Source organism: Pimephales promelas, chromosome 11 (genome assembly GCF_988280905.1).
Source record: "Pimephales promelas chromosome 11, fPimPro1.hap1.1, whole genome shotgun sequence".
Taxonomy (NCBI): Eukaryota; Metazoa; Chordata; class Actinopteri; order Cypriniformes; family Leuciscidae; genus Pimephales; species Pimephales promelas.
The window spans coordinates 10,568,793-10,588,237 of record NC_142779.1 but is presented as its reverse complement, the minus strand read 5'-3'; the positions used below and the strand labels follow the sequence as shown (position 1 = coordinate 10,588,237).

General features: G+C 38.4%; 1 long non-coding RNA gene across 1 annotated transcript in view; it reads left to right on the top strand.

Annotated features, from left to right (window-relative positions):
- LOC148977136 (uncharacterized) overlaps nucleotides 1-15,029 on the top strand; it is a 65,031-nt gene extending 50,002 nt beyond the window's left edge. The window contains exon 3 of the long non-coding RNA XR_016145509.1: nucleotides 9,845-15,029. This is a non-coding gene — a long non-coding RNA (uncharacterized LOC148977136). The remainder of the gene's footprint in view (nucleotides 1-9,844) is intronic.
- The last annotated feature ends 4,416 nt before the right edge of the window (nucleotides 15,030-19,445 follow it).

The window sequence follows — 19,445 nt, the reverse complement described above, 5'->3', positions numbered from 1 at the left end:
GCTGACTCTTTTTTAATGAGCAAAGTGTGAGTCAATAAGCAATGGACGGCTTCTGCAATTCATGGATGCTAATGACATTGCTAATCCCTAAGGCGACTATGCCAGCGAAACAATTGGTTTTCACCCTTGTATGGTGAAATATCCCAGCAACACCTACCCTGGGCCTGAGCTGCTTCTCAGATGGGCACAGGCTACAACATACTGTCTGTTCTTGAATGCGGAGCTAGATGGATTCAGACAGTTGTGGGAATATTAAGAACACTTTTTTTAGATGCAAATATAACATTTTTTAAAATCTTCATAATAAAATACAACCAAATACATGATGATGCAATACGCTGATTTCACTCATCCGCCATTTTGAAATGGCTCTGGTGGGAAGAAAACCAGAAGTGTCGCCTTTAATCATAGGAGAGTCGCGAATGCGATGGCGTATTGTTGTGTTTACTGTATATTTATTCTAAAAATGTACATACATTTCTTTCATACTTTAGACTATATACTGTGAAATTAATTTATGAATAATATAATTCAGAACTTAAAAAATGAAGCAGGAACGAACTATGTACCTATATTGGATATTAACATCCAATAGTGTAAATCGGGGCAGCAGCTTCAGGTTGGTAGTCCAAGGCGTTCATTGTTGTCTATCTTTACTTCCGGGGTACTTCCCACTGGAGCCTCGCTTTCGATTTCAAAATGGCAGCTGCATGAAATCAGTGTATAGCATCTCAGCTAACAGGGAGCGTTTTCAGAACCTTGGCTAACATTCTGGCAAGGTTCTCTCAACGTTGTGGGGAAATGTTTCACTGAAAGTGCACCATATATAAAGTTATTGTCTGTCAAAAGTAAGAGTCAACTCTGAGTCAATGAAATGAATTGTTTTTCAAATGAGTCATACAGCCCGTTCTCATCCGAAGACGTCATCTAACTGACGCTTTTGACCATAAGTCAACATCCGACGTTTTAGGGCACCCTTTTACGTCAGCTCCTCCGTGAGACATACGAGACCGGTGTGTCTCACAGGTGTTGCTCATCGATAATCGCGCCGGTCTCCCGCGACTCGTCCTGCTCGCCACAGTAACATAATAAATGGCGATTGGTAACTGTAGCAAAAGCCGAATCCCGGACATTTTGGGGCGATCTCGAAACACATTTTCGGGCAGACTCATCATAGAGACTCATAGTAGCCTAGACTTGTTGTTATAACTACTGCGCTCTGTTACCGGTAGGTGTTGCATCCTAGGGCAGCGAAGCGAGTGCATTCTGTGAGTTGTTGTCTTTCATAAGCCAAAAATACATTTTCTGTTTTTTCTCAGTCTAGAAAGCTCCAAATTCAAAAATGATTTCACATTTCTTGTACATAAATTACCCATTTTAAATACACATTCATCCTTCCAGAGGTGAAGTATTCCTTTAATGTTTTCTCTAACATTTGCATAACCAAGAAGAAAATGTTTTTTTTTTTGTTTTTTTTTAAAGAATTGATTGGACATTTCGAATGTTCAGAGAACATTTAGAAGACAATGTTTCCATAGCTTAATGGAAATTAATTGGATTGTATCCATCTTGGCTTTAAGTTTATCTTGTGATTAAGGTTCTTCTTGTGTAATGATCAAGTCTGTGAAAAGATGAGTGAGAAACGCAGATTAATTTTAAATAATTCAGGTGCCAAATGAAATAAAATGTTTTCATATAAAATTTCAAATAATAAAAAGTTCTAAAATATTATCTAATTTATAATAACTAATAACTACTTAATCTAAGTCTAGTTCTCTTGGAGAGTACAGTTAGGATGCATCTGGCTATCATATTCTCCATTTACAAAGGTACATATTGGTACCAAAAGTGTACATATATTACATAAATGGTACATAGAACCTTTTTAAAGGTAACCTTCCAAATGACAACATTTGTACCTTTTTTCTGAGAGTGTATGGAAAAGCATATGCAGATTTAAAAGTGAAAGTAATGTGAAACCAACTGCATTCCCCATCACATTCCAGGCTGGACTTCAATGGCCTACTCCCGAACCACTTCCACATCAGATCTGGCACAGCTATATTAATGAAAGTTTAAACTTAGGTAAACCCAAAATTAGCTTGAATTCTCTGGGTTTGGGACAAAGTTGTCATGCATAGGCCCCCAGCCCTGTATTTAGCAGTGTTTTAGTGGGCTTCTTGTCATCGTAAAGCCTCGTAATAGCAGAGAGGGTTCAATCCCTCAGACATGCATTTATACGCATGTTAACAACCGTGAACTTTGAATTTCTCCATTGCAAATATTTCAAGCTTTTTGAAGATACAGTAAACCAATAAAATAACTACCCAAAAAACTAAAACAACACTTCTTACTTAAACAATAGTGACTGTATTTCAACTGTTTTAATTTTTTCCAGTAACCAGGCCTTCTTATTTAGATACAGCACTGTTTTTATTGCACCCATCGCTTTACAGTTACCCTAATTGTGACAATCTCTGTCGTGTGCTGTTAAGCAGGTCTAAATCATTCTGCGTAAACTATCTGTCTGCCTCAGACATAAATCCAGGTTTGGTACAGGAATCCTGTAACCAAATAGAAACTACTGCAATCCTCAGACTCTCTTTAATAAATATAATCACTCTGACATATATCAGAACAAACAAAACCACAAACCTTGTTTAGTGCTTGTTTGATTTCACATTATCCTTTCTCTCTCACACATAGACCTAGATCCAGATGTCCTTTGCTTTCAGCTCAGTCTGTCTGCCAGCGGAGGCAAGAGAGCCGTCCTGGCAAGAAAAGACCCAATGCAGAAAGGCAGATGAAAGAGAACCAATGGAGACAGAGAGTAATGAAGCATAGGGGGAAAGAGAAGAAGGTATGAAGATAGATGTATATACAGAGAGAGATTTTTTTTTCTCCCTGATGTCTTTATTGGCAGTTCACCCTAGGAGCTCTTCATTGAGTTTAGAGAGACAAGTGCAAATGTGCTACATGTCCATTTCTACATCCTCTCTTAAACTCTGCCAAACTGTCCTGTACTCTCTTGAGTGTTTGTACTTTTTGGAATAAGTACTTTGCGACCACCAAAAAAGGATGTTCTATATAGTATGAATGTATGTGTGACCTGCCAGTGTCAGTTACGTCGCATCACTGCCATTCACAAATCCTCTCCCATGGCCTAATGGGATGGTTAAATGTCCATCATAAGCCCACTTCAGAATCTCTCAAGACATCCGGGTACTTTTTGTCACATACTGTTTTTCGTCTACTATATAGTAGGGAAGTATGCGATTCCGGATGCAGCCGACCTCTGCCAAACCCCTCTCTGAGTAAGTTGTTCCTCTCAGCAGGGCTTCACAGGTGTGAGTGATTGTTCTTCCTCCACCCCCTTCCTGTCTGTTTTCTCCTCTTTTCCCTTTTCTTTCCATCTACTCTTCCCCTGCAGTAGAGGGTGCTGTCTGGGCTGCGACTAGAATTATCTTCAGAGCACATCCTACCCCTCTAGCCTTTTTCTACCCTGCTCACACATCCCCCCCGACAGGGGAAATTAGGGCCATTTTAATAGATCTTAGAGGCCACTAAAAGCCACCCGAGATTGCTCACTGATTGCTGGGCCTGACTCGTCGTCCACACACGTTCAAACAGACGCTCACAACCTGCGCACACCCCTCTAGTGCTTATCTTTGCCTTTGGCCAAAATCAGCTCCTTTACTCCTCTTCACTTAGAAAGAGCTGTCCAGAGAAAATATATAACCCACTTAATGTAGCACTCACCTTCTCTGAGGAGCTGAGAGATAGTATCAGATGTGGGAGTTTCCCTGCACAGGAACCAGGGGTTTGTGGCTTCCAGAGAAACATACAACTGGTCAGATTCCATTTGGTTTATGTTGTTATAACTTTTTCGGCCCACACAAGCAAAGGATTATCTGTTTCTTCTTGAACAAGCAAAGATGCCCTGTTATTTTTAAATGTGACGAACCCTTTTTGGAGTGTTAATGGCCTTTATCCTTTTAATCTGTTGTGTTTCACAGCAGAATTGTGGATCCAGAACCCAGTTTTCATTCGTCATTCGTCACTCGTCACTGTAGTTTATTAGCACCCTTTGGGGTTGATCAACCTTTGGGTAAAAATGTCAAGCTCCTTCAAAGGATTAAAACCTTTGTGGGTTGTCTCTCATGGCAGGTTCCTAATTCTCCTGATGTACTGTTTTATAAGAGGCCGTGACCTAAGAGTGCGGCCCCTGAGAACACTCTGAGCATGCTCTGCGCAGAACAGCCAGGTGCAGCCGGCTCAACATGGCTATCAAAACAGAGAGATTTGTTTTGCCTGAGATGCAGCCAAGAGAAGAATCGCCTTTAAAATAATTCTTTCTTTTTTTTTTTCTTTTTTTTTTTTTTTTGAGTAATGCAATGTTGTTATGTGTGAAATCGCGGAAGAAAGTTTTGGCACCTGCTCAAGCCTTTACATACAGAGGGAAAAATGTCAGCACAGGCTGCAGGAGTCTAATAGAAGGTGTGATTTATGGGATGAGATTGTGAAGAGGTTATTTGGTCTACATGCTGTATGACTGGGTTATGATTGCTTTGTCTCTGAGGTTTTTCAAAAGTATGGTTCTAAAATTATATCTATTTAAAAAAGTCACACATGTATTGTCCATGCAATGACACAGGAGCATGTCTTTATATTTTGTGGACACAGTAAAAATTGTCAGGGAAATACAAGTGTTTGGGTGCCATATTAAAGTGAGAAAAGCCTCATTAAAACATGAAAAAGAAAATACTTTTGTTTAGCAAAAACACAATCATATCAAAAGTGACAGTAAAGTCATCCTAAATCCTAAAAGAACATGTCACAGTTTCCACAGAAATATTAAGCAGCACAAACATTGAAATAACAAGACATGTTTCTTGAGCACAATCAGCACAATAATACAATTATTTCTAAAGGACTTCTGAAGACTGGAGTAATGGCTGCTGAAAATTCTGCTTTGCAGCACGGGAATAAATTCGATTTTTAATATATAATTAATACTATAAATCTCCTGAATTTTTTTTTCTGGTGTTAAAAGGTAAAAGCTCATGTTTCTCTATGAGTGTTGATTAGTAAAGGCTTAAGTGTTTCACATATGACATTTTCAGCACTTGTGATGTCACTTGAACTGAAAAGGAATGCAGAAATAACACAGACGTATGTCCATGTAGACGGTATTTTGCAACGTCAAACAATTCACTTCCCTCAAGGAGACATTTAGACGTCTTTTGAAGTAGCACAGTAAACCAACTAGTTGTGTGAAGACGATGCATTTTTAACAGTGCAGGGCAGGTACACTTTCACTTTTTCCAAGTTAGGAACTTTGCTCGTAGATTTTTACTCAAACAAGTGTTTTGATTCTAGACAGCATTTCTGTTACCCAGGATTTGAACACTGGCTCCTTAATCCAAGCTATATTTTTAAACTCATACCTTGTAAAGTGCACACTGCAGTCTGTGTTCATAAATGAGTGGACATTGGCAAAAAGGCTTTTAGCTGTGAGTGTAAACAAACGCTCTAATTCTAGATAATAGTTCACTGCACATGATGCTCAGGGAGCAGCAATGACCAGTCTCAGTGGCTTCATTATCACTCTAATTTGTATTAGTGAAGCCTATTCTCAGAGGAATAATTATGTATCTAGTGTGTGCTCTCCTAATGAGGTTAAACTTAAGTCTTGCTCTGAATGGGGGTCCAGTCTTTCCAGTACGTGAAAAAAGTGTAGTTCTAAGTGGTATGCTGCCTTTTTCTATAATTGCTGTTTGTTCGCCGTACACTATTATTACGTTTAATAAGGTGGCAAATAGGCTTGAAAATAATACTGCCCTTTTGATATATGCACATGTTAGTAATCACTTTTGTAATTAGAGCTCACCAAAGTTCCAAGAATATTAATGCAACGTATACAAATGTACAATAATACAGCACTGTATCGCACTAGGAAGTCGCTCCATATCTGCTCTCACAGTAGCTTATCACTGAGCAAAGTGCATGTAAAGATCTCTGCTTTAAACAACCCGATCCTGCTCAACAACTCACCTAAAGCCATTTAAACACTCTGACCTGTAGGAGATACAATCAGAGAACACTCTTATCAAATAGATGGCATCCTGTCATCGCACAACCTCTCTAACCTTGTCTCAAGAAGCTGAAACTGTTGAATCACCACTCAGCTGAAGGTTACTACCAGATCAATCACTGTGCTGATGTTTGTTGGTATCTGTATTATCAGAGCTTTCACTGCTTGTTTGGGTTTAAATATCAGTCCAGGAAAAATCACAGAAATCTTAAAATTTCTTTTGCTGTTAAATTCTTGTGCTTAAGGATACAGGCTGCACCTGCAATAAATGTTTTTTTTTTTTCATTTTAATCATTTAAATCCCAGATAAAAAAAACAACCATTATAATGTTTTCAAGAAAAGTTTACATTTAATAAAAATGTCATGTGGTGTAACCAAGTAAAAAGGGACATTTTTGTGTACACATCATTGTTTTCAAAAAGGTTTTCAACAAGTAAAATTCAATGTAAATTATTAATAATATTCATATTAATTATTAATAATAAATATCATTGGGTTTTTAGCTGAACTGCACCACATGACATTTTACTAAATCCCCGTGGTGAAAATCAAGTTTTTAATGTTATGGCAACACCATTGCCGAGTATTTTCTCCTTAAAACTGCAGAGAAAAAAAAAAGTCTCAATAGTGCAGTTTGAATTAGCTGATGATTCTGATGACAGAATCTGCCTTGTGACCAATCAGGTCAACGTGTGACCTGGCGGGGCAGGGCTATTTTGCATAGTCATAGAACCACATATACTAAAACTTTTAAATATGTAATTTGGTGATCAAAGATGAGTTTTAAGGCCTAAAAGGATTGACTACTGGGGCTTATTGGACAAAGTTATGCGGGTCTGCAGGGCTCCTCTCTATGACATCATATCAGGGGTCTGCGTGTTGGTTGTACCACGTGTTTGATATTGCATACACTTTTTTTTCAAATATTTATATGCAATAAAGCTGTTTTTTTCCAATTAAAACTATTTAATATGGTTTTCATTTACAAACCCAATTCCATAAAAGTTGGGACACTGTACAAATTGTGAATAAAAACAGAATGCAATGATGTGGAAGTTTCAAATTTCAATATTATATTTAGAATACAACATAGATGACATATCAAATGTTGAAAGTGAGACATTTTGAATTGCCATGCCAAATATTGGCTCCTTTTGGATTTCATGAGAGCTACAAATTCCAAAAAAGTTGGGACAGGTAGCAATAAGAGGCCAGAAAAGTTAAATGTACATATAAGGAATAGCTGGAGGACCAATTTGCAACTTATTAGGTCATTTGGCAACATGATTGGGTATAAAAAGAGCCTCTCAGAGTGGCAGTGTCTCTCAGAAGTCAAGATGGGCAGAGGATCACCAATTCCCCCAATGCTGAGGCAAAAAATAGTGGAGCAATATCAGAAAGGAGTTTCTCAGAGAAAAATTGCAAAGAGTTTGAAGTTATCATCATCTACAGTGCATAATATCATCCAAAGATTCAGAGAATCTGGAACAATCTCTGTGCATAAGGGTCAAGGCCGGAAAACCATACTGAATGCCCGTGATCTTCGGGCCCTTAGACGGCACTGCATCACACACAGGAATGCTACTGTAATGGAAATCACAACATGGGCTCAAGAATACTTCCAGAAAACATTGTCAGTAAACACAATCCACCGTGCCATTCACCGTTGCCGGCTAAAACTCTATAGGTCAAAAAAGAAGCCATATCTAAACGGGAACCAGAAGCGCAGGCGTTTTCTCTGGGCCAAGGCTCATTTAAAGTGGACTCTAGCAAAGTGGAAAACTGTTCTGTGGTCAGACGAATCAAAATTTGAAGTTCTTTTTGGAAAACTGGGAGGCCATGTCATCCGGACTAAAGAGGACAAGGACAACCCAAGTTGTTATCAGCGCTCAGTTCAGAAGCCTGCATCTCTGATGGTATGGGGTTGCATGAGTGTGTGTGGCATGGGCAGCTTACACATCTGGAAAGGCACCAACAATGCTGAAAGGTATATCCAAGTTCTAGAACAACATATGCTCCCATCCAGACATCGTCTCTTTCAGGGAAGACCTTGTATTTTCCAACAAGACAATGCCAAACCACATACTGCATCAATTACAACATCATGGCTGCGTAGAAGAAGGATCCGGGTACTGAAATGGCCAGCCTGCAGTCCAGATCTTTCACCCATAGAAAACATTTGGCGCATCATAAAGAGGAAGATGCAACAAAGAAGACCTAAGACAGTTGAGCAGCTAGAAGCCTTTATTAGACAAGAATGGGACAACATTCCTATTCCTAAACTTGAGCAACTTGTCTCCTCAGTCCCCAGACGTTTGCAGACTGTTATTAAAAGAAGAGGGGATGCCACACAGTGGTAAAAATGGCCTTGTCCCAACTTTTTTGAGATGTGTTGATGCCATGAAATTTAAAATCAACTTATTTTTCCCTTAAAATTATGCATTTTCTCAGTTTAAACATTTGATATGTCATCTATGTTGTATTCTAAATATAATATTGAAATTTGAAACTTCCACATCATTGCATTCTGTTTTTATTCACAATTTGTACAGTGTCCCAACTTTTATGGAATTGGGTTTGTAATTTCATATTTTTTTCTTCATTATTATATATGGGTAGTTTATGTTGTGCATTTTTATTGCATGTACTTTTGAATAAAATCACAGACAGAACGAGTGTCATTTCATTGACCCCTCTGTATCTGGGAACCATACATGTAATTTAGCTATGAAAATTCTGATGTTCCACTAATTCTAAAATAATGGGGCACGAACATTAAACAAACTCCAATTATCTTAGACACCAGACCAAAGTACCAACTAGCTCAACACCACCAACTCGCCCAGACCTCCTCTGTCTCTTCCCTTCCTCCCTCCTCGTTAAAAACACCTCTTTTTTTCTTCTTCTGCAAGGTTAGGGAGGCAAACCAGCTTATCAGTGATGGAGAGGGATTTATTAGTGAGAAAAAGATAATAGCTACCCATAGGGCCATAGAGGCCTGATTTACTGCCACTAATATTTAGGATTCCTACAGCCAGGCAGGCCGGGACTCTTAATCTTCCCCCCTGCCTGTGGCGCTGAGAGGTGCAGGGTCGAGGCCGGACGATGAGGGATGAACCCCCGCGAAACCAATGCTCTAACTCCCTCAATCAAAGCAATTTCGGACAGAGTGAAGCGAGAGGAGGAAGTTAGAGGGTGCTTGAGGCATCTGTCAAGTGCCTGCTGAGAAACGGACAGACTTCCCATCATAGGCTTTAGTTTGAATCTGTCATATAGGAGTTGACACCAGCACACCATGGTCTTTATTCTAACATTTTCCAGTGTTCACATGGGCAGCTATTCACTGCAAGGCCTACACTAACACTCAGTCTTCTTTATCATTATTACTAATGATTTTTTTAAAAATATTTGTTAATCATGGTTATCTAATCTAACACCTGAATGATTTCTTGTTCATATGGAACCAACAGTCAAATTTATTCATGCTAACAATGTTGTTAAGGACACCCCAATTCAACCTTTTATTAATATCCATTGATCACTAACTTACTCTGGGGTGTATTTAGAGCTTGAAACCTCTATATTCGACACTAAAACAAATATTTTTACATTCATTGTGTACATATTTATGTACCTATATCTTTTAGGGCTAATATCTATAAAGAATTATGTTATATTGTAGTAGTATACTGTATACATACATTCATGTTTTGATGCTGAGAGTCTTCACTTTTTTTACCTGAGCACAGGTGACATATCTTCAGGGCTGGATACACCGTCCAAGATGCCAGAGAGCCTAACAGGATATGAGGAGATATGCAGCTGTCTGTCCATGCTGATCCTGCGCTGACCGGGAGGCGGAGGGAACTTCACACAGCCGCACTTAGATGAGAGGGTCACAGGTTCAAACCACAGGTGTCGTGCCCTGCAGCAGGACACTTCCCGTCTAAACAGTGTAAACGGTTTTAAGGAATGTGAAAGTGCACGACTGGATCAAAGGAGCCAGCCAATCAGGTTCCTTTTTATACTGTATCTTTTAGAGAGTCTTTGGTTGAGCCATCCTGGTTTAAGAGCTGAGCTGTGACAAAGATGTAAGCTGTGTTATTAGCTGGCTTGGCTCAGTGTAATGAGGTAAACATAAAGAGATTTGGGGTGAAATCTACAAATGATATCACCACCATAATAGGTGGTTTGCAGTCACGTGACTGTGTTGACGCGCGGAACGCAGATGGAGGGCAAGGAGTGAAGAGCGCAATGGACGAGATGGAGGAAAATCCGTACTGTACTACTTTAGACGCTATTACAAGAGAAATATATAAACAGAAAATCGAAACATATGTTGGACGTGATCCTTACGTTATGAAGAGGACCGATGTTCAACTGAATTGAGAGATTTGCCTGCCATCGAGGCTAGATATCAGCAACTAACAGTGTTGGGAGTAACACATTACAAAAGTAATACATTACAGTAACATATTACTTTTTGCTGTAACGTAGTAGTGTAAGGCATTACTAATAAATTTTCAGTAATATTTTACTCGTTACATGTTCAGTGAGGCTTGTATTACAGTTGTATTACAGTGTATTGTCTGCTTTTACTTCTTAAAGGCAACAGACTATGTGAAAGTTTTAAACAGTCTTTTAGTGCCAGTTCAGAGCGGTCGCGTCACGAACACGAAAACTAAAATAAAATGAATATTTTAAGTTCTATGGAGACTGGAGAGCCAACCCTTCCTCATCCGATTTGCGCAGTGTAATTAACAGAATTACAAAAAATCGATTTTGCCTCCTATTTTTTTGTCACGCATGAATGTGTGCCTTTTCCCTAATATTAAAAATAAAACATAGACTGATATTTGTCTAATGTCTGGAGTCCTGTAAGGAAGTAGCCTATATACGTTTCAATGCATGTTTTTTCTGAGAATTTTTATTTCAAGTTTTGACTGCAAATGTCATGTCCATAATGCTGGACTTCCCCAATTTTAAATAATTTATCCTCAACTAGTTTTGTGGTGTAGGTCTACGTATTTTATAATGTTAACTTCAAATAATACTAATAGCCTAATTTAAAGATAAGGCAGCATTGGATATGGACGGTAAGGAGAATAACGCTGGAGTTGGAAGAGGTGTGTCGCGATTCTGTAGGTTCGTGGATCTGAGTCGTGTGGCGAATGGCGATTTCGGTTTCATATATTGCATATCGTTACAGCCCAAAAGTTAAGTTCTACTTAGTTATTTTGGTGAAAGTAACTCAAAAGTAATACATGAGTAATGTAACGCATTACAATTCTGGGACAGTAATATTGTAAGGTAATGAATTACTTTTAAATAACAGTAACAAGTAATACCTAATGTGTTACAGTTTGGAAGTAACTTGCACAACACTGGCAACTAACTCGTCTTACAGACATACTTTGACTTTACAAAGTTCGGAAACTGGTACGTTACACAAACAGCCACATAAGTGTATTTAAACACCCGAATAATGTAATTATCAGCCACATAAATTATGTATTAACTCACATTTGACGAAGTGATCACTGCACACGCACACACACACACACACAGGCATTTTCCCATTCGGTTGCTCCCGACCGCAGACGTACGTTTGCAAGGCATTTTCCCCGGTGTTTTTCTGTCAATTTCTTGTATTTTCCCCCCTTATGAACAACAACTTTTGGCACACGATAAGAAACTCCTCGTGTTTTGATCGATTTGAGCAACCATAAACGACGCAAAACACAGGCATTTTGAGTGTGTTATAGTGCTTCCTAAATATAGAAAATCACTTCCTGCCCTCCATCTCCGTTTCGCGCCATGGCAACGCAGTGGCGTGACGTCACGTGAAAACAAGCTATTGATGGCCAGGGTCTTGTGCATTCAAAAAAGGGCTATATAAAAAAAAACAAATTGACCTTTGTTGCAGACTATACATTCAAGCTAAGCACTATTGACCTAGTCAACATGAAACGGAATTTGCGTTAGCCTTCTTTTCTCTATTGGGATGTACATGCGATGTATATTCTCAAACCAAACCAAAAAATAGTAGGGCGGGACTTGGTTTTGTACATCAGGATTGATTGGATGGTTGGATCATCATGGTTTGCTATTGCTGTGATGGCTTCACACCAGTAAATGTCATCAAGTTATTTTGATTAAATATTTCGAGAGCATGTGAATTTTAAAACCAAACGAATACTGCAGTATTCCATTTAAACATTTTAATTTAATGGTGACTTTAAGGTAACTTGTGCCCTTTGCTGTTGTTTGCCTGTTTATAACTCTAATTAGTTAAAACAGCATAAGTGACTTTGCTTGTTGTCCTCACCCATTTGGAGCCTATTAATCAGGAGATTTCTGCATTATGTTGCAACCCATGTCACATAATCAGTGAGTGTTTTTACCATTACTTTGTGCCTCAGGTGGTAAAAGCTCTGCCCTAGGACTGCCTCACACCCTTTAGTGGCAAATAACACATCAGTGGAGCAGGTGGAGCATGTCTAGCTGTTAAAAAAAGGGGGGCACCACAATAACACAAAGGCATACAAATATACTCAATGGGCCATTGAGCAACTTATGAACAAAATGTCTACTTTCTTAAATTTCTGGCATTCTCTAATATTTAGGCTTGTATTTGTATTAATATCTTTTAAAATGCAAGGCATCTTATAAAAAAAATATGATTGTGTAAATGCACACATCGGAGTCTGGAAACCACAAATTAGCTTCACTTTAAACTCTTTTTTTTTTAGCTGATTCAATTTCTAAATCTTTCATTTCCTATTTTCCACTCTGAAAGACATCACGCCTTCAGAATATTTCATCCTTCTCGCATATCGCTACCTCTTTAAAATAATCTCTTTGCCCAGGCAGAAATCTTACCGACAGATAATCGGAGATAAATATGCTTAATTGAGGCCAAGTGAACTTTCTCTATCCGCACCACAGTCAAGCAATCTAAAGTAAACGTGCTAATTAGAGCAAAGCTCTGTTCCTGCAGAATGCTGAGTGGGCCGGGCCGGGCTGCTCCAAAGATGCTTCTCTACGGCTCTGCCATTAACATGGGAAACAAATGCATTGCACAACATCACAGGTGTGCTAGATGCATAATATGCAATAGCTGTGTTACTTGGTCAAATTAATGTTTTAAAATCTCCACCATCTAAGAAAACTAGTTATAAAATGTGTGTTATTGCAAATCATTTACTGTTGTATAATCAAAAATTATGGGGATCATTCACAAACAAATTACATCTACCATGTAAACAGAGGCACAATGAATAGGTCCGAGTGAACCACACCTGCTCTTTTATGCACTGCAGCTTCTACCATTTGCCCGTTAACAAGTTTAAATCTCGGCAAACTGAGATTCAAAATGTGGGAAAAACAGCTGAATAGCAGGTGGGGGAGATATAACAGATTTGGGTCAGACTGAGGTGAAAATTAACATTTCTCTCCGTTTTTCGGAAGGGTCTGAGAGCCTAGTGTCTGTGGTCAGACCGCAGGCCATAGCACTGATGAGACTGGACCACTAACACCCAAGGGAAGCAAGTTCCTAATTACCCATTGTGCTTGACAGAAGCCTCTTAATTACCAACTTCATTAGCTTGCTGGTCTTTGTTTTTCTTCAGAGGGGGCCAGTAGGATGGGGGTGGAGGCTCGTAGGAAGGAGAAACGAGTTGCTGTTTTAGCACCTTTTCTCCCCTTTCTGAACAATTCTTCTCTCTCTCTCTCTCTCTCTCTCTCTCTCTCTCTCTCTCTCTCTCTCTCTCTCTCTCTCTTCTCCCTCTCTCTCTCTCTCTCTCTCTCTCTCTCTCTGAGGAAATGTTAAGACCTCAGTCAAGGATCTAATTAGATTCATGGTGAGAATCAGACACCTTTTAACTAGCCTCTGGAGTCCCTAAAAGGACAGCAAGTGACTGGGCAGGAGAGAAGAAGAGCTTCTCACAATCACACATGTACACACCACCTTTCACGTGTGAAGTGGCCTGCTTTACTCTTTTTTTCTCACTTAGATTAAAAAGCAACCTCTAGTGAACACAAACCGTAAGACTATGAAAAGGTCCAAAGTAGTTCTAAATGTGGTTTTATTTCATATCAAATATAATTATCAGTTTGAAAATGCAATGTAATCCAAAATTGTGTTCATATTGCCCCAAAATATGGCTTACACAATGTTGGAGGATCCTTGATAGTAAAAATAGTACAATAATTATGTGAATATGATGATAGTAGCCTTCATTATTAGCCCCCAATACTAATATTTCATTATTTTATTTAGTAGTTTCTGCTCTTCTCACAGTGCTCTGCTGTTGATGGATATCAAGTGAGCTTTCCTAAAGCTGTGGGCTATCAAAACATAAGGTCAAAATGTTGAAATGTGGTCCTTGGATTTGTTTTTCAGGCTTTGCACATAACTGTCCAGGGGTGCGATTCCCGTAATGACGTAACTTGCACCGCTGTCGATGCTAGTCAAGACTTTCCCAAGTCCCGAGACCGGTCGCACCTCTGTGGTTTGAACCCGTTAGTTGAACAATATAACTTATGCTAATGAATAGACTCGAGATGGCAAATAATGTATTAAATATTATTATAGTTCATTTAGTCTACATAAACAACAGAAACCCGTTCATTTTTAAGCACGTTAACATTCAGTATTTGAGGTAGGCCTAGGCTACACATTATCCCTATTGATGCGGTTCATTCAGGCAGGAGCTTTCGTCCACGTATAGCCTACGTATTTTTACGTAAAACATTTTTATGATAATTTTTCTGACATACTGCTGTAACGAACTGACCACTTTGTTGTTTTTGTTTCCTGTCGTTTTGCTTTATTTGATGTTTGATTTATCGCGGGTTTCTTCGGAAATAACCGCAGATGGCGATTGTTGATATGCTAAAAAGATAGGCCTATGTTGAATATTTAAAAGGAAATAAAGATATAAAATGTACTGAATGTTGAATCCTTGTTTTGTCAAAGGGCATGATCTATTTAAGGCCACATGTTATTGTTATAAGAAACTGCTTCTAGTTCTAACTAGTACTACTACAGTACAACCCTGAGAGCTGTAGTTCCAACCACTTGAATTTGTGACGCTGTTTGCGAATGTTCGTTGGAAGTTGGAACTATGGTTTTTGGAAACACCAAATTGTTCAAATATATAGAAAATACGCAATGCCAAAGATGATTGTGGGAAACGCACCATCCAGTTATTAGTTCTATTAATAATTCTGGTCAAAACAATATTCATAATCTAGGCTATTATTACCCAAACTGGAGTCATAAGAAAGTGAACAGAATTCCTCTAACCAACCGTTTGGATCTTGTGCACACTCTCTCTCCTCCAATCTTTCCCACTGAATTCCATTTGCTAAACATGGATCATTAGCATTTCCCCCCCCCTTTAAGAACATTTTTCTTTGTGTTGCATGCAACTTCAACTGTTGGACGATGTTTGGTCTGTAAGCAACACACCAGTTATTATGGGACTGATTCCAGTTTGAATCAGGGATTGAGTCTTTGACTTTCAGAGGTTGGCATTGACAGTGAGTTATGTCAAGTGGTTTAGTGTTTTCTGTCTGCATGAGAAATGTCAAAGGATTGACATAAGTCCCAAACTGAAAATGAAATGAGTCTGTGAGACCACTGTGTGTGGGTGTGGGTGTGTGGGTGGGTGTGGGTGTGTTCTTATTTCAGAACTTTTGCGTGCACATAGCAAGATACCAAACATTTTAGATAATACAGATCAAGTTGGCCATAGAATTTAAGCCTGAAGATGTGATTAACATCAACCGTCACAAATACAGTCACAAATACATTCTAATCTTCTATGGACGAAAAAAAAATCGACAAATAAAATTGCCATTGCAATTGTTTTAGCTTAAAGATGGACAAAATTATTTCAGTTCGCCATAAAGTGTGTTGTCTTAGTAAGAGCTGACTAATGTCTTTCAAAACACACACTCAATGAATAGTGTTAGCATACCATTAACTTAGACAACATATGAGAGGAGTAACCACAAATGCAGACGAGGCAAATCAATACGGCAACACATGTGATATATTTAGTGAGGCCATTGTTTATTTTATTTAGTGAACGAATCGAGGATTTTCCAAACAGCGAGGCCTGAGAGATATTTTATCAGGTGTACAGTCCTGACATGTGGAATACATTAGTACTTTAAAGGGAATGCCATTTTTAAATTATTATTAATATTATTATTGTTGTTATATTATTATTATTAATATCACAAAGTCTAAACTCAAAAACAAACTTTGACTTTGCACTTGCACGCTCGGCTTACTCCTCCAAAGGCTCAAATATAATTTCATTTGAGAGAGAAGCTAAATCAGCTGTATTGTCTACAACACTAATGTGATACTTTCAAACGTCGTGCATTGCTTTCAAATATAAAATAGGCTCCGCAAGGCAGTACGTGGGACGAATTCCATTGTTAATTTAGTTTCAATCATATATGCGAGGTGGCCAGTCCACCAAGTGGCTCTGCAGGAGATCCAAGCTGCAAGCTGACAAACTGACCGGCATTTATGCATTTACAGCGCTGCAGGTCTGTTTTTGGCCTACAATATTTGTGGTCTGTGGCCACGTTTATGCGTGCGCAATTTTGCTCGCTCACTCGCTGTCTTCAGACACCAAAATATGTAAGTGTGCAGTCTGTAAGAACAGTCCATAGACCAATGAGGAGATATAGAGATGGATTAAGTAGCCTATATCATCCAGAGTTTACAGGTGTTACAGTTGTCTCTACTTTTACTTTCTAAGAAGCAGTATAGGCTAGTCTAAAGTTAGAACGCTAGGCTATACTTGATCCAAATAACGTTTACCAAAAGCATACAGTTATCTCCAGCCCCTAAAAACTTTCCTACATCAAAACGAAACAAGTCTGTTGGGTGAAACTAATTATTAATTATTAATAAATACATTACTATCATTATTGCATGGCCATAAAACTTTGCAAGAATAAAAAAAAACACTTTTAATATCAATTTTGAAGTAATCTAAAAAATGCTGGCAAAAATCCCCTTTAAAACAATGGTCGAGTCTGTGCATGCCACATGATCGGTCTAAATTTGCATGACAGATGACAAGACTTATCTTTATAATCCTACCTTGATAAGAATAGTGATTTCATTAAAAAATTACCCTTCAATTATATTTTACCAATAACAAAGAGAATTTGTAATAGCTATTGCTATTTTCACTTCACTCTTTCTTCTCCTCCACCACATTCTACGATGGCAGGCACATATTGGACGTTGGTGATTGATTGCAATTAAAAATGTAGTTGATCTGTTAAGTTGTCGACTAAAACAGCACAAAGGAATAACTTAAAAATTCAGGGTACCTTAAAATGATTAACAATGCGTGCTATAGTTATTATATTTTATCACGTATCTCCACGCAGTTGAGCTGTCCTGTATTTCTTCTTTGTCTTAAAAAAATTCCCGAAAGCTCAAATAATTTCTTCATTAGCCTGTTGGATATTCAGAAAGTTTACTTTGATTATGTGTGATTTTGATGTTTGGCAATATTTTCATGATACCGGTAATCGGACACATAGCTATACTGGCGAAAGTTGCGGGCGGCCACCTTTACCTGACAGCTGTAGACACAATGTAGGCCTATAGGTTTATGTTACTTAATATCATCTATGCTCACAATTGTCTTTATATTAGCGTTTGAATAAGGGAAATCCAGTTTACCTCGTAAACTTTTCCATAGCTTGTCTGTTGAGCTATTTAAAGGTTTTCGTTTCCAACGTCACCATAAATAAAAATGTAAACAAATAGCTAAACATAAATGCATTTTACCATTTCAAGACTAATGCATTCACCAAATAATCGTGCCAAAAATGCCCATTATATAGGCTATTAATAATAACACGCGTTATAGCAATAAATTTTAAGACGTTTTAGCATATTTTGTAATGAGATCCGAATTTTAAATGCGGATGAAAAACCCGGAAAATGTCAATGAAATGACGCTTTGTGCCATTAGTACTGCAGGTGAAGGCCATAACAAAGCAAAGGTAAGCCCTGGATCTCACACTGCGGGCTCGATAAAGTCTCAGCAGTGACACCTCTGTCGCCCGTGTTTTACCTTTGATCCATTGATATTTGTGTGTTTAGTGGAGGGGCGGGATTTAGCCTTCATGCAAGGGTTGGAGGATTTGACAGCTGCCAAAAGATAAGTACAATGCACTTGACCAAGGATACAAAATTAAGGCATATACAATAAGGTTTGAATTCTCACCGCACTTTCATTATCTTCATTTAACCCATGCAGCTATCTGACTTTTAGAAGTTGTGCCTATTTTACGGCATTCACTGTCCTTCTTTCGTTTTAAGAATGGAAACTATAGGCCTCTTCTTCGTTAAAAATAAAATGAGAAACTCAATCTAAGATGACGATATTTAATTTGTAACGTAAACTATTTTGAAGGGTGATTATTTTGTAATTGCTCATTAGTCTTGTATATTTATCGCTGTACCTTATGGCAAGGCCGCGGGAATTGTGCAGGGGGGTGATTCTCCCATTACAAGGATCAGTTTCAAAAGCAATTTGTGAAACTGGATAGATTGTGTTTGTCGTGACGTCACATTTCAGTCCATGCTATAAATATCACCTCTAACCAACATTAGTGGCCAGTTGCAACTGGAATGCGGCCCTCGTCAAATTCAAAGTCCAACGAAACGATAAAGCAAATCATTTAAGACGGTGCAGGGAATTTGATCAAAATACAAATATTACGTTTTTTTTTTATTTTTGTTGTTGATTTTTTGTCAACTGTCAATAAATTGAAGTTCACGGAGGGCAGGCTGTTGGCTTCACCAATCTCCATTATTTTTAAATTGTTCAAGGGTCTTACATCAGTGTGGTGCAATACATTTATAAGTTGCTAGCTTTCTTTTTCTTTTGTTCTATTCTTTTTTTTTTTTAATCAATGCATAACTTTATTTTGCACAACTGCCCAGACTGTCCACCGTACCTACTGTAAAACCTTCTTTAGTGGGATCAACGGACGTAATTAAAGCTAGTAATTGCAGATTAGAGGTTTTGGGTCATTGGGGTTATTTGATAGGAGGCTGTTTTAAATGACGGGTAATTATTTAACATCACTCGTATGGCGCAGGTTTTTCACCTGTTTAAAATCCAGACCTCAATATCAGAAACCACTGCAAGCAAGTTACACCAACTTTTTTTCCTCTCTCACTGTATGATGAATCATGGCAATGGCCCTCTGTGATTGATCGTTTTCCCTCTGCACAAGCGTGGCGTTGTTGAACATAAAGTTAATGTTGCTTCTGAAACAAGTTATCGCAGCACG